At 47.0% G+C, this 16,619-nt stretch overlaps 1 protein-coding gene across 2 annotated transcripts in view; it reads right to left on the bottom strand.

The window, feature by feature from the left end:
• Positions 1-15,336, bottom strand: part of CEPT1 (choline/ethanolamine phosphotransferase 1) — a 251,381-nt gene extending 236,045 nt beyond the window's left edge. Inside the window, exon 1 of one of the 2 annotated variants that reach the window (XM_069238994.1) lies at positions 14,914-15,336. The gene's annotated coding sequence lies outside the window, so the exon portion shown is untranslated. The remainder of the gene's footprint in view (positions 1-14,913) is intronic. The other variant, XM_069238995.1, reaches the window with a different exon arrangement.
• Positions 15,337-16,619: the final 1,283 nt, after the last annotated feature.

Below are 16,619 nucleotides of genomic sequence, written 5' to 3'. Positions count from 1 at the left end.
ATATTCGCTCATCTACCACTAGGTGTGCATTTTCCAGAATGCTTTAAGAGCAAAGACTGCTTTCCCCGGATTTCGTGAGCCATATTATACAAGGCTTGGTCGGACAGACAAATAATTAATATGCGATTCCAACTCCCTCTTTATCAAACCAAGATGCCTGCACAACAAAATAGTGTTAAGAGAACAGGCACATGGAACAATTAAAGATAACTAACTATCTTTATTGTAACCAGATGTAAATGCAATTCACACGCAAACATTAACTAACTGGTCCGACAAAAGAGCAGAACATATAAATAAAAAAACAAAACAGATGCTCGAACATACAAAACATAAATACACAGTAAGTAAAGATTTTTTTTTTTAAAAGACACGCACATTTGAAAGCACTGTAACAAAGTAAACATAACGGCACGTACGAAGCCACTGAAAACACACACAAACCAACTAAAAACAGGATAGCACATCTACAAACAGTTCCATGTGTAGAAAACTGTTCAACTGTACCAAAAAAGTCCCTTAACAGTAAGTAATAAAATAAAAGTAGAAGACTACAGGTCCTGCGGCAACACACAGGGGAGTGAACAACTTCAAAAAGAGGAGGACCAGGAAGCCCAATTAACCACCTGCAAGGGCGGATTTCTGCAAGACAATGAAATAGACAAATCCAAAGTGAAAGGAGGAGTCTTACCCCACAAAGTACATACAACAGATCACATCGGCGCAAGCGCTGTAGGCTCGACCTAAAAAAGGCACTCTAAGTAGGGTCTTGCAGGGGTGGGGTCTAGACATTAAATTCATAGTCCATGTTTTAAGTACAACTGGTACGATCAAACACAAAGTCATTACAGACTAAACAGCTAACAGCCACAAATCCAAGACCCTCAGGATGACCGATGGAGGGAGATAGGTGGTCCCACCACCTGCACCGCCATGACGACCACATTCCGTCCTCCAAATTATGGCCCACAAATCAGCACGGCGGAAAACCTTTGGCGGTGCGAACCGCCGCAGTGGAAGGAAAAAAAAAAAAAAAAAAAAACACACACACACACACACACACACACACACCCCTCAACCATAACACCACACTGGACAGTCAGTTTGAAAATCCCACACCTGTCACACATCCACAAACCAAAACATACCGCTATAAATCACCCCCACACAATCCTTTGCAACACAAACATTGATCACAGACAGCGAGGAGCCAACATACGATTTTGCAACAGTACACCATAGGCACTTATAGACATCTCACTCAGCACACACCTGCAAGAACAACATTATACACACAGACAGCATACAAACCCCATCAAGCACCTTACACTGCACCCTTGCACACAACATCCCCCCGCCCCCAACACAGTCACCATGTCCCATCAAAAGCACCCACGCTTCACAGATGAAGAGTTAAGGGTCATGGTTGATTAAATCATCAGAATAGAGCCACAACTGTTAGAAGCACAGGTACACTCCCCTCGCAGCATGCATCCCTACCACACATCACTCCCCAAGTCACCCTATCTCCCAATCACCAAATGGCCCTCCCCAGCAAGCCACTCCACCTCCCAGCCACTATCCCCACAAAGTCCCTGCCCAGTGCACGGATACCACAACCAAGAACCATCACTACAACCCCCACAATGCACCTGCCCTGCCAAATGACAACCTGAAATGTCAATGTCACAGTGCAACACCTGCATGACTAACCATTGCACCTGCTACACCTACTGCATGCTACGACTGAGGACCACTACATGGCAACGGCATCAATGTAATCTTCATTCCTCATTTAGGAGCGGAACATGTTAGCAATTTCTGTAGCTATGACCCACACAACTATAGCAACAGTGCTGCATCTGTCATTGCCATTACTGGGATACAAGTCAAGCCACAGTATGCATCACACAATGTCAATACCAATCACACCCCGACTATGTAACTCTCTCTCACTCAATCCACAGGTACCCTTTCCACTGCCACCGTGCAGAGGATGCCTGATACAGCCAGCCCTCCCCAGGATGAAGGTCCCAGTGAGAACTACGATTCTGGATGTCTGGACAGTGAGGACTTACCTGGCCCATCTGGGACTACCAACCACACCCTGCCCACATCAGATCTCCCACCCCCTATGGCTTCAACAGCATAGCCAACCCCTCGTTGCCAGACCTGTGTCCCAAGGACTGTTCAATCAGCAGTATGCCCCACAGTACAGGGACCAGAGTCGACCCCTCACACTCAAGACAATGAAAGTGCTGGTGTGAAAGGGGGCACAGGCACAGCGGCAGGGTGCGTGGGAGGGATGCTGTGGGCCAGAAGATGGGGCCCCCAAGAAACTCAATTGACCAGGAAACCATCTCCCAAGACCTGGGAGCATACCAGTAATTCCCAGGACAAGATGGGCCAGATACTCACCATCTTGCAGGAAAACAAGAGGCTGCAGAGGGAAAACCACCAGTAGGCCATGCAGCAGCGGCAGGCTCACAATGCCGCCATTGCAGGGGTGCTAAAGAAACTCACCACTATCCTGCGCGTGACCTCCACCCAATAGCAGGCCCCTTCCGCTAGCCACATACCAACGGAGCCCTCAACATCACAGCTAGTGAAATGGAGGGCCTGCCTGAGGAACCACACGCCACTAGCACCCCTCCCTGTGTAGCTGAGGAATCCCCTCTGCAAACGTGGTCGTCCATCAAGACATCCTGCAGGAGCCGATGCCAAGACCAAACCCACTGCCAGGAAGTGACCCTCACCTGAACATTCTCCCTTGTGTGCCACTGAGACACCCTGTTGACTAGCCAATATCATTTCTCCATTATTCCACTGGCCCTTGGACACTTGACCTGTACTACCTACAGCTGAGCCACCTACTTCTGATGATTTCATCCACCATGCCCAAACTCATCACCTACTGGACAATGGAACACAGCTACTGCATTTGTGTCTTTAATGAAACATGTTCGAATGTGTGTTTACCAGGAAGTAATGTGGGTCAATCCACATTCACCATAAGTCTGTTACATGGACAAGAGAGGGAGGATACCCCAGCAGGTTACATTGTATCCCTGACATGTTCCAAAATTCATTTGTCATGGGAGCCACAAGTTCAGGCAGACACCGGAGTAGCTCTACTAAAGCAACCTGCAAATAGACCAAGACAGGGACAACGATCAGGACAGAAGTCATGGTGGCAGACAACACATATGCGTACATTGTAGTCTGCCCCAGTGTGAATTATCATCAAGTGGAAAACAGTATACCATGCCACATTCACAATGTCTGGAAACACATCGCCATGTCACGCTAGCTCACAGCAAAATACACGTACAACTGTTAGGAAAAGCCAGTGTCCATGTATGATGATGTGAACAGTCAGAATAAGGAGTGATACACTCTACCCAATCTATAGTTGCCAGTACATCTGCTAAGGAGTTTGCAGGACTGAGAACACACTACATGCCTGTACATAGGAGATGTCAACCTACCAGCCTGCATAATCAACACGTCAGACATGAGATGAGTAATACAGCTCCTGATGGGCAATCTGTCCCCTACCACACGCCACACAGAGGGATAGGTACACTGAACACCTCCACTGATGTAACTGACCAGGAGGAGCAATATCAGAAGGCAGATAGAAGATCAGAGGCATGACAATACACATTACATGTACCCGAACGTAACAGGAAGTATTGGTTGATCCGCTCACAACTAGAATCAGCTGCCCCTTCATCATCATCACTTTGTATGTCACCATCATCAGCCACTGGTCCAGCTGCCACCTCTTCTTCATCCAGTAATGGTATGTGATGTCTTAGGGCCAAACTGTGTAGCATGCAGCTGGCAACAATGATCTGGTAGACCTTTTGCAGAGTGTAGGGCAGGGCACCACCAGATATGTGGAGGAACCTGAATCTGGCATTCAGTAGGCCAAACGTTCTTTTTATTACAAGCCTCATCCTTCCGTGGGCCTCACTGAAACAGTGTTCTCCCTCCGTTGTAGGATCTCTCACTGGTGTCAATAGCCAGGGAAGGTTTGGATAGCCAGAGAGACCTGTGTGCACAGAGGTAGGACCTGTCATTATACCGTTAGAGACACAGTGCAGAATGGGATGAAATGTGACATCACAGTTGCACACATATTTTTGCATATATGCCAATCAGCCAGGCCCTCTCTCTCTGTAGTTGTGCCACCATGTGTGGGGCATTGCTGTTCCTCAGAATGTGGGAGTCATGCACAGATCCAGGAAACCTGGCTGTAACTTGGGAGATGCTGGTCCACAAGATACAACACCTGGACAGTGCCGGAATAATAGTTTTTCCTGTTTCTGTATACTTGTTCATTGGCCCTGGGAGGAACCAAAGCAATGTGGGTGCCTCTATGGCCCCTATCACAGAAGGCAGCCTTCATAGTGGGCAAATCTGCATGTTGGGGTGAACCTGATGTAGTCATCCATGCGTTTCAGTACAGCACACAGTACATCCTTCAACACATGATTGAACATGGGCTGTGACATCCATGCTACCAATCGCACTAATCTGGAAGGATCCTGAGGCAAGCAAGTGTAGCACTGACAAAACCTGTACTGTGGGAGGAATGGCATAAGGATTGCATATGGCTGCCAATTACAGTTCCCAGATGGTCTGATGATTCAGACGATAGAGGTGTATGATGTGCCTCTACTCCAGGGTAGCAAGGTCGACTAGGGGGCGTTGCACCAGTGCATTTCTCATTTTCGCCATTGCACGGTATCTAGGACATGGAGAGGAAACCGTACAATTGATGTCCACTATACACTTGCTGTAGCACACAACAAACACTATAGACATGGCGCTAAAGTATACACATACCAAATAGGGCATGTTGACGGACCATTCATGCAATTCTGGCAGCCCATTGCATCCCCGGTCCAACAACATGTCACACACACACCACATGTAATGTTACAGCACCATATTTCCCCAATACCGAACGAGTATGTACCAATTTTAGTGCCACATATGGTTACCCCGCCAATGAGGCATCAAGTAGCCGCACATCTAATTCCACTGTGCCATTTATGGCACATGTATAGGGCCAGTCATGAGGGTAAAACAGGGCAACTCTGCATGATGAACATAAGGCTGGCATGACGCACTTATTTTTGCTCCACTAGCCATGAAATGTGTTTAAAATGGCAGCCTCCTGTCCTGCATGCACAGGACAGATGGAAATGACCTAATTCTGCCGGCGTATGTCATGGCGGTAGGTGGTTGCAACCACGTGCAACTCCTCATTGGATAACATAGTTGCCAACGGGAGACTGGGTCCAATGATGATCACCACTGGCAGGGACAGTAATGTACGTGGCAGCCGTGAGTGACATTTTCTGCTACTTAGCTCACTTGACTCCTGACACCCGTGCAAGCAAGACCTCCACTAGGTGAGCTGCTATATACGGTCTCCGAGAGCCATCATGCTACATTCCGCAGGTGATAGGGTCCCAGTCTTCAATCAGAAAGAGTTGGAGAAACTTGCGATCAAGGTCCTACCCCTGTATGGGGCACCAGAGAGGAAAACAAATGGCAATTCTGCATGATGAACAAAAGGCTGGCATGATGCACTTATTTTTGCTCTACAAGCCATGAAATGTGTTTAAAATAGCAGCTACCTGTCCTGCATGCACAGGACAGATGGAAATGACCTAATTCTGCCTGCGTATATCGTCATGGCAGTAACACTGGATAACATTGCTGCCAATGGGAGAATGGGGCCAATGATTATCACCGCCGGCGGTGACAGTCATGTACGCAGAGGCCATGACTGCCATTTTCTGCCACTTAGCTCACTTGATTCCCGACACTTGTGCAAGCAAGACCTCCACTATATGAGCTGCTGTATACTGTCTCTAGAATCCATCATGCCACGTCCTGCAGATGATAAGGCCCCAGCCTTCACTCAGGAAGAGTTGGATAAACTAGTGAACGGGGTCCTACCCCTGTATCGAAAGCTGTAATGGGCACCAGAGGAGCAGGTGAGGCCAATTCCATTGTCCTGTGTGGCTGTAATGCGTTGCCACACCACACTGGGAGTGGATGCATGCAGGGGGCATGGAGTAAATGCAACTATGTTGTATAGACACGTTAGTGTGGGCATGTGATGTGTATAATGTGTATAGTCCACTGCTGCTGAGGTGTTGCCACTCTAAATGACTTTTTCCTTCTATCTGTGTCAAGCACGCAGGTCAGCGCCCATCAGAAAAAGGGGATCTGGCGTGCCATCGCCAAGCGAGTGCAGACCCTGGGGGTCCATAGCTGGCAGAGCACCCACTGCAGAAAGCAGTGGGAGGACCAGAGACGATGAGCCTGGAAAACCGCAGACCTCCCTAATGGCCCGCATATTGGCGGTGGCCTACCCGGAGGTGGATGGGCGCTTCAGGGCAGCACAGCAGCCACAAGGGGATAAGTACAGGCTCTCACCCCGCACGACAGGCCTAGTTTAGGATTGGGTGGCTTACTTGTGGGCAGATGTGCATGAGATCAGTGGTAGATGCACATCGACAGTGGGTATCAGTTACCCTGGCAGGCTCTGAATTGATTATGTGTGCAGATACAATGCTGTCAGTGTATATCCAATTGATATATTTAATAGTAGGGTGAGTGTGGACACCCTACACATTGTGTCATACCAGCTTCTTTCATCTGCATCAGTGTACCTGTGGTGTAAGTGCTATCACATCAGTATTTGTCTCCCAAAATGACTGAGGCAATCTCTATTTTGTACAGTCGCTGGCATGGCCCTATTGTGGGGGTGGCATCAGGGGTCCACTACATGTATGGCCTCAATGGGACAGGATCAGGATGTTGGCCATTGTAGCTTAGCACGTTGACATATGTCAACTTAAGAGTGTAGGAAATGGGGAGGGAAACAATGGCAATCTGCTACATGTGAAATCATGCTGACAAATAGTACAGCAATGTCCCTTATTGAAACTATCATTCTGTGGACTTGCCTTTCCAACAACGGTAAAGTACTAAATGTAGTGGGTCACCTGGGAGGTCCCTGGATGGTAATCACAATGGTTACGTCATGCATGACATATACTTGGCAATTATTATGTCGCAATGCAGTGTCTCAGCCTTGACCAATTCACCTAATCAAAATGTTCCCACGATATCAGGTTCCTTAGCATTGCATCTTGATTTACCCAACGTGTTTTTGCAGTAATGGTGTGTCATTTCATGTCATTGCCTGTCATAAACTGTATGAAGAGATGTTAATGTTGATCTGTGTAAATGGTAGGTAGGTATGGACCCTTTTGCCCCCTATATTTCTCTCTCTCTCCTCTTCAGTCTTTGTGTGCATCAGCATCATCAGGCGAAGGAGAAGGGGCACCGGCGAGTAGGGAAGCAGCAGCCCACAGGACCATGGAGGCTGATAACAGCAGAGATGAGGGGACCAGTGGGACGGAGGGGGAGGGGAGTGCCATGGTTGAGACCGGATCATCTACAGTATCTTCGGATTCCTCCTGCGATGGACGTTTCCTGGCGGTGGCAGACCCATTGGGGACCAGCCCAGTGCCATCCTTGTCCGCCACCCCCCATACCAGCACCGCCCTCCCTGCTGCTCCCCACACAGTTCCTGTGCCCGCTCACCCAGGAGGGTGTGTGTCTCCTTCACCGCACCACCTCTGCCCTTGCCCCAGTCAGCCCTAAGTGAGGAGGCTATTGAACTCCTGAGGTCGGCATCTGTGGGTCAGACAACCATTGTCACGGTGCCCTGTCTGGCCTGCAGGGATCCTTTCGGGCTCTGGCCTCCTCACTGACTGCAGCCAGTGTCCTTTCCATCCCCCCCTCCAGCTATCTCTGCCCAATCCCATACCCCTCTCCCAACACCCATCCAGAGCACAGAGTCAGACCGGCATTCATCCACCTCAACAGACACGGTTGGCAGTGACAAACACAAGCGCCACAAGACTTGCCACTGACAACACTCACAACATCCACTCCCTACATGGACCCCCACACCACCCCCTCATTCACAGACAATACACCACTCACATGCTGCCACGACACCAACACTCCCAGATCCAGCCACAAGTCCCATCATACCCACAGACACCACAGTTCCAGACCCGCATACATCCACCCCATTAACCACACCTACCAATACCCCCACATCCACCTTACCTGCAGGCACCACCCCAGTCACCCACCCACCATCGCAACTCCCTGCACCTCATCGCCCCTCCCAAAACACCTTTACGCCGGAACTCACCCACCCAACAGACACATTCCTTCATCCCACACACCTGCACCCAAGACACCTAACAAGGACACACCTCACAACCACTCCCTTTCCCTCCACTTCCAAATGCTTTTGCCATGACCACTCTTGTGTCCCCAAGAAAAGATTCCTATATGAGTTTTCCCCTCTTCCTTCCCACTCCGTGCTTCCCCGAAGCACCTCATGTCCCTCTCAGAGCCCAGCCCTTCCACCTCCCAGTCCATCCCTGGAGTTACCCATGCCCCTTCCTCTGCAAAGAAATCAACCTCCTCCCTCCCCCCAAATCAAAGGTCACCCCTCCCAAGTCCACACTGAAGGAGCCTGCCCCCAAAACAAAGCAGAAACCTAAGCCCCGCCCTGCCTAAACCCAAGCTCAAGGACCCCCCCTCCCAAGCCATAACGCCCACCTCCGCCATCCCCCCCTCACCCCTGAGGTGCCTGTCTGCCCCCCTGAGCTCCTACCATGTGGAGGCCACTTTGCAGTCAGGAGTCAAGTTGAGGCAATGACACTTGCCATGTGTGCCTGGGGCACATGGACATGTTGGACTGGCCAGTTGGCCTGTTTCGTACATAGTTCAGAAGAGTTTTAACGGCATAATATATATGTGGGCCAACCGCATGTTGATTACGATGGTTATATACTTGTCCTGCCTTTCCTTCAACATGGATGTGTTATATTTGTACAATTTGGTTTGTGTGCGTTATGTGTATGTGATTGTGCTGCAGCATGAGCTGTGGAGCTAACTTGTGCATATTACTTGGTGTGATGTGTTTTGATGGTGTTGTGTGGCATTAAGTGGTTGCTGTCTGTGCATCCATGTGTGTGGTGATGGCTATGCCATGCATGTTTTGTTAACATGGTGTGACATCTGACACGTTGTATGGCAGTGTTTTGGTATTGATTGGTTATGTGCAGTTGTTACGTGCTGCTGTCATGTGGAGGTTTGCTGTGTTGTTCCTTGCCAATGCATTTGTGTGGTTGCAATATCATTGTGTGACTCAGTGGTGTTGTGTATGATTGTGTGAGGAGTTGTGTGTGTATGGCACATGCTTGTTGGCCATGGTGTGTACAGTTTGTGTATGTTCGGGTGTGTGTGTGTGTGTGTTGGTGCTGTTACGGGTGTTTGCAGGTGTGTGTGGGGCCATCCCTAGCCGTTCCAGTTGTGTGTGTTTTGTCCATGTGTACACTAATGGCCTTCCCTCCAGTGTGTGGTATGTGGGTGTACTTACAGTTGTCTTCATCGCTGGTTCTTGAGTCATAGTGCCATCAGGAGCAGTGGGAAGACTTCAAGTTCAGTTTCCATGGTGGCTGCGGACGTGTCTGTGTTCCTGAAGGCACGTGTCTCCTTTTAAACTATTTGTTTCCACCAGGATTTTGGTGGCAGTCCGACTGCCCTGGAAATCATGACGGTGTGCAACCTCGTAATATGGTCGGCGGTAACATGGTCCACGCCAGACTGGAGATGCCTGTCGCCGTCTGCGGCACCCGTCCGAACTGGCAGTGTATTGGCTATTTTTCATTGAGAACACAGCCATGGACATAATATGGTGGTCTTCTCCGCCATGCCCATGGCAGTGCAACCGCCACCTTGGCAGTCCTCTGACCACAAAACTCATAATGAGGGCCCAATTGTGGTGCCCTCGCTGAGCCTATAAATGCTTAATCACGTTGTCAGAAACCCATCCTCCTTTGTCAATACCCAATAATTTCTGTCCAGCGTAGCACCGAGCAAAGGCCCATCACTATCCTCAGTAGTTGCAGCACCAGACGAACTGTCCTCTAGACAAACTCTGCAAGCCTCCCTGACACTGCCTCATGTGCACAGAGAGAGAGTACCAGACTGACTTGTGTGCTACCCAGAGCCTAAAGCTCAAAGACTGCCCAGCAAGATTCTGTGTGAACACAACAGATATATCTCCCCGGGCAGTCAATCCTCTGTCAGTCTCCTCCATCCAGTACCAAGATCCCTACCTTCTAGACTTGAATAAGACAAACAACTAGCCTAAACTTAACATAAAGGAATAAGTTGGTAGGCTCTGTCTGACAGAAGGAGGAACTTTAGAAAATCTATCAGAACTTCCAATATACTTACAGAGCTGTCTGCAGCTATTAGAAAATAACTTACTTGCTAAAACATAACCTCCAATGATATGGAATCCCTATCACCAATATTGTGGGTAAATGTTCAAGGGCTTGGTACGGCCTTTCCAGTAAAGATTCAAAATTATAGTCATTTCTTTATGGACTGTGGCATTTCCCTCCACACCCACCCAGGTCTGAACTTAAAGATAAGCCTTCGAATTACATGTTAGCATATGTAGGTAGGGAACAACAACAAAAAAAAAAAAAAGAAGACCACGGCTCATCAGGTTAACAGAGCGAGGAGAAGGATGTAAGGCCTATATATCACGGAGGGCTTAACTGCTTGGCTCGAATTTTTCAGTTCTGAATAACCCAATTTTGATGTCAGACTCCAAATACAGACTCCGACAGAGGTGTCAATGTGTCAAAGTAGGTCAGACAACAAAAATTATCTACACCGCCATTTTGTAAGGTCGATGTTTTTTTTTTTTTTTTTTTTTAAGTACACTGTATAGGTGGGTGAGCCAGTAAAGGTGCAAGCGATAGGCCTGGCTTGGACTCGGCTCAAGGACTTCTTGAACCCTTGTGCCAAAAACAAGCCGAGTTTTCATGTGGCTTCTGCCTCTGACCCACACTCTACACTCAAGCACCAAGAATTAAAAAACAAAGCATTAATCTTTTGTGCAAAACAGGGGAGAGAAAGAAATACCCATTTAGTGGCTGAACTGCACAAACTAGAACCAGAAAGTCTGGGATCAATTCAGACTTTCCCCCTTCACCAAAATGTGTGATCTTAGGCAAATCATTTCTTTTAGTATGCATCCTTTTTAGGTTGACCGTCAGCGTTCAACCTCTTGTATACCTTTAAGTATACTTTTACTACGGGTTCAAAGCTTTCATTTGGTAGTTGCAGTGTCCTTTAAAAATCCTTGCTTGCTAGTGGTCAGTTCTGCCTCTTTGTCTTACCTTTTTCTCTTTGGGAACATGGACCAACTTCTGTATAATTACGCTATGTCCTGTTTATCTCTTCTGTAGGACTTTTTTTTGCCTATTCATCTTCACTGTGGGTGTGTGTTCCAGAGCAGCCACACTTCCTCGGGCAAGTCCCTCCCCCTTAAAACGTGTTTATGAGCTTTTGAAGTCAGGCAAAAGTCGACAAATAGCAGCATGCAGAGTAATGTTCAAATTTTTTAAAAGGTGTTAACTTGTAGCATTACTTGCTTTCAAAGGCAATAACTGACATATTTGTTTTGAAAAACTAGGGCAGTATTGTTACCGTCTTGGCCATCAACCCTGTTACATGGATAATTGCACTTTTGCCAATACGTTTGAGTGCGAGTGAACTTTTTCCTTTTGTGTCTCTCCGTCACGGTCAAGCTCATGGCGTCCGTGGCGATTTGAATCGGCTTTCTTATGTCAAATGTTTAACTTTACATTTTCAATTTATGTGACAAGAAAAGTTCACTTAGGTATGTAAAACGCTAATAGCTCTAACTCGAGCAAACGTGAGACCCACTGCATTGCAAGTGCTTGACAGTGGGCTCATTGCTCACTATTGGTTAGCATCACAGTCGCTCATTTCTCTGCTTCTCTTAGGTGAGCGTGTGCCAGCTTCACCACCTATTTGTGTGTTCGTCCTGAGCATTGCCCAAGTCCTTTTGACCTCCCACTGCTCACAACTTCAAAGCTACTTTCTTTTAGCTGAAGCACTCCATAAGAGACCCTCATGCTCCTCTACCCCATCCTTATCTGTGTTGTTGCCTACTCCCCCCACCTGTTCCTCTCAGTGTTTTTGCTTGCCCCTCTACCCATGTGATATTGCTTTCTCTCTCTCTGTGCTGTTGTTTTCCCCACCCACCCTCCTATCTCTCTCTGTTTTTTTGTTTGCCCCTTCTGCCTTTCCGTCCCTCCCGTCATTTTCTTTCTGTGTCGTTGCTTGTCCCTTTCCACTCTCCTGTCATTCTTGGTGTTGTTGCTTTCCTGCTCAGTGTTGTTGCTTGCACGCTTCCAACCCTCATGTTTCTTTCTGTTATTGCATACTCTCTCCCATCACTCTCCAAATTGCTGACTGCCTCCTCCCATCCCTGTGCTGTAGCTTGCTCCCCCAGCCTCCTGTCCCACTGTGTTGTTGCTCACCCAACTCTCACCCTCCTGCTGTGTTGCTGCTTGCCCCACCCTTCCTCCTGTAGAACATTACTGCTTGCTCCCTCCTCGTTCCTTTGTGTTGCTGCTTCCCCCTCCCACAATTCTCCGTTTTGTTCCTTTCCCTGTCCCAGTGTTTTGTATGGAGTCCACAGACATACTGAGGTAAGAAGACTTCTTTAATCTTCTTCACGGCCATCCATCTGCACCACTTCCTCACTCACTGCAGCAGTTCTCTCCACACTCATACTTCCTTTTCCTTCACTCAGCTCCCTACGCTCAATCCAGCTATAACCACATGCATCTCCTCTTATTACACCTCCCACTGTACAATCCTGTTACTATTCCACACCTGTCCATTACTCAGCTTGGCAGAATTTCTGTATACTTCTTTAATGTTTAATGAATTTGTATACTTACTCTCAAGCTTATTCACTCGCCATGGCAAGTTCACATATACAGCATCTCCCATCTTTACCACCACTTTGTCACTGTCACTCTATCAGTATAGTACATATATTTACCCCGGGCCTTCATAATGTTCCCTCTTCCAACTTCTGGAGACCATTGTTTGTAAGCGAGATTGAGCAATTCATCCTTGTCTGCCCTTCATAAAAGGTACTCTCCCTCTCATTGTGGTGAAAGGGCTATACTCCGTCACAGAAGGTGTGGTGTGATCCATCCACATGGTTCTTTTAATACAAGCCATCCAGTTCAACACTTTGCTCATAGCCAACTGCAAAGTTCCCTTTACTACCCGATTTAAACATCCACATGGTTCTTTTAATACAAGCCATCCAGAAACACTTTGCTCTTAGCCAACTGGAAAGTTCCCTTTACCAACCAATTTAACCTCTCAACTTCACCATTACTGCTGTGATGGTAAACCAATGTGAATTTGAGTTCAATCTTATTATTAAGATAGAGGATCACATCCATCATTTCACTCCTGAACTAAACACCATTGTGCCTAATGACCTTCTTCGGTAGTCTGTCCCATTGAAAAATGTCATCTAGTAATGTAACCACATTCTCTGTATTATGACTGTTGACAATTGCATTTTTGAAAAATAAATCAATAGCTTCTAAGGTATACCTAGATTTTCCACAACTGTTCTCAATAGGCCCTGTGATGTCTACACCTAACCCCTCCAAAGCCTCGTCCTTGAGTGGAATAATCTTCACTCCTCTCATGACATTCTCCTGCATAACTGTGAGTTCATTGCAAATCTCCCAAAAATGTTTACAACCATCATCCAATGATTTCTCCTCAGGCCAGCCCTCAACACTAAATCTCTTCACCTTCTCCAATGTGACATCCTGTTCTCTAGGCTTGCACCATTCCTCTTCTGATATGGCAACCATCCTTTCCTCACCCACCCACGCTATACACACTTCATCTCTGTCATCAGTGATTTTCTCTCCCAGCGGTAAAGGTAACCTACTGAGGCAGTCTGCTACTTTGTTCCTTTTACAGGACAAGTAGATTTATGAAGCTATCTATACAATGGACAAGTAGATATTTTATAAAGTGTCACGCCTCTGTACAGGCCAGACTGGAAGTAAGCAGGTAGCTCACCTGCAGAGGGCTGTGGCTACCAAAAGGTCATCAGCATTGGCACTTTGAATGTGAAATGCCAATATTACTGTATCAAAGTAAAGAACATTATTTAGATTTAAGAACTAAGATGTATTTAGCATATTATTTTAAACTGGAATAAAACAAATTCCAACTGCCCCACTCTCACTCCTCCCCACCCCTCAACAGGCACGTTGGTTTCGACCGTCCAGATAGAAGGCGATACAATAGTCCATCTTCAAAATAGGACATTTTTTGATGAACGGACGTATATGGATAAAATTATTTTTAAGATATGTTCTTAAATATGATGTTGTGATTAGAATTAAGATGCGAATCAACAAATAGTAGTTAAGAGACTCGTATATGGGATTACACAACTGTTCGCATAGAATGGAGCTCAAGTGTTTTGTAATCCACGTTCGTGACAAATACTGGACAAGGACTTTGATATTCTAAACATAACGAGAACACACAAGCTTATCATAATTGCTTCACAATTGCTCCCAGGAGTCAATGTTAATAGAAGGATGCAGACTGACTCAATATTAGATCTGTTGCAGCGGTCTTTATTTCTACAAGCTTACATTGCACAGTTGGGTATTTTCTAAATTGAACATTGAGAGTGGACATAACTGTTTTTTAAAACTTGTGAAAAAGTGTCACTCAAAAATGTCAATACCTACTAAGATCATCGGGAACCGCTCTTGCTGAACATGAGCATTGCGGAGGTACAAGGCAGCAGAGTCCCACCTGCGCAAGGAGCCAAAGGGTGGGGGCGTTGGAGCCCCTACTGCGGAAAGCAGCCTCATTTAAGAAGGAAGTATGAATTTCACTCACCGTCTTCGCCGAGGCCAAGGGAGAGAGTCCCCTTAATAGACGTATAGATGTACTTCAGTCCTATGCACACAAGGAGCACTCTGCAGCAGTGCAGGGTGGGGCCTAGGCCTGAGTAGACAGTAGAGGTGCGCTGAATAGAAGGGGAGGGAAGAACATAAAGGGCCGCAGGAGATGACGCGTGATAGTGTACGGGCCGGGTGGCGACTCGCCACGGAAACTGCTACGTAGCAGAATGCGGCGCCCGAGGTGCAGGCTCGGTATGATAGACAGGGGGCAGTGGCCAAATATAGACCGCATCTCTGTGCTGACATCACTAGATCCCGCCTACTCACAGAAAGCAGTACGGAGCAGGTACTTTAGCTATTAGGCGGACTTTCATTCTTTGGAAGTCCACTGCCACAGTTAGTTCTACTGGCAAGGAATGATATAACCGATCCTAATCGATTGTACTTCCCCCTTTGCCTCACATCCAATCGAAAACTACTTTGATGTCTTACAGCAAATCACATGGCGAGAGTCACCCAAGATCTCCAAAATCTCTACACCGCGCGATGTTTCGTTAAATCGCATCGTGTTTTTCGTTCTTTGTAGCCACGATGCACGAGCATTTGACATGGTGCCCGCGATTACCCACAAAATTATGTATAAAGGATTAATGCTGACTTTGAGGAACGAGTTTGTGTCACGCCTAAATAAAACTGTGTTGATGACGGACTTTCTGCATCCATTACCCCAAATCTCTTTTAGTTTCTTTTAATAAGACTGTTAGGAAATCCTTTATTTGCGTGGTAAAAAGGCTATTGGGGGTCACCATGTTTTGTGCTCCTGGGTAATAAAGATCTTAAGGTTTTGTTGACGACGCACAAGTTGCTCATTCAATATGCAGTGAGCCGCTTTAAAAGGTGTCTAATAAATCCCACCGTAATGCCTACGCCAGGCCAGGCGAGACGCAGCCACGGGTATAAATAAAGAGATATCCTACGACTGGCAGAAAGTCCAGACTAGCACTACTTTGTCAGTGTAGTGTAGTATATGTTGAGGCTCCAGGTAAGCAGCGTAGCTGTGTGTCCAGGCCACATTACAGTGGCGACGAGGTAAACAAGCATTTTCAATGCAACAGGTCTTGCATTTGCACGAGTTAGAGCTATTAGTGCTGTTAACTCCTAAACTGACATTTCTGGCCACACAAATTAAAAGAAAAAAAACGCAGAGTAATCGCACTATGTAAAATGCAGCGCGACCGTGCTGAAATTGGAAACGGAAAAACCGAGCGCAATCACGCTATGTAAACCCTAGCGCGATCGTGCTGTGTGGAAAATAAACAGATAAAGTAGTCCGGAAACCATGCTGAAAACATCGAGCCTCGTATGTTTTCAGTAGTTTACTGATGCTGTGTAGGTGGGCTAAACACCGGAAAAGGCATGACGTATGCATGCCTTTCACAAATGAAAGCAAGCAGATTTTAAAAGGCAAGCCCACGAACCAATGAAAGTGACTGACGTGACATGGGCATGGTTGGAAGCCCAAAGAGAGATTACTACAGGGGACAGAGTACTTTGCGCTCGCTCCTAAATACAAGCATTGACAAAGCCAATAGGTCTCCCTTATGCAAGAGATATTGTGTTTGCTAATGTGTTTGTGCCATGTGTGTACACCAGCGTGGCTGGGGTAGAGTGGAGCACCATGCACTGGAGTGTCAGGGAGTG

Source organism: Pleurodeles waltl, chromosome 6 (genome assembly GCF_031143425.1).
Source record: "Pleurodeles waltl isolate 20211129_DDA chromosome 6, aPleWal1.hap1.20221129, whole genome shotgun sequence".
Lineage (NCBI taxonomy): Eukaryota > Metazoa > Chordata > Amphibia > Caudata > Salamandridae > Pleurodeles > Pleurodeles waltl.
Note: the sequence above shows the minus strand (reverse complement) of the source record. Positions and strands in the feature narration are given on the sequence as shown.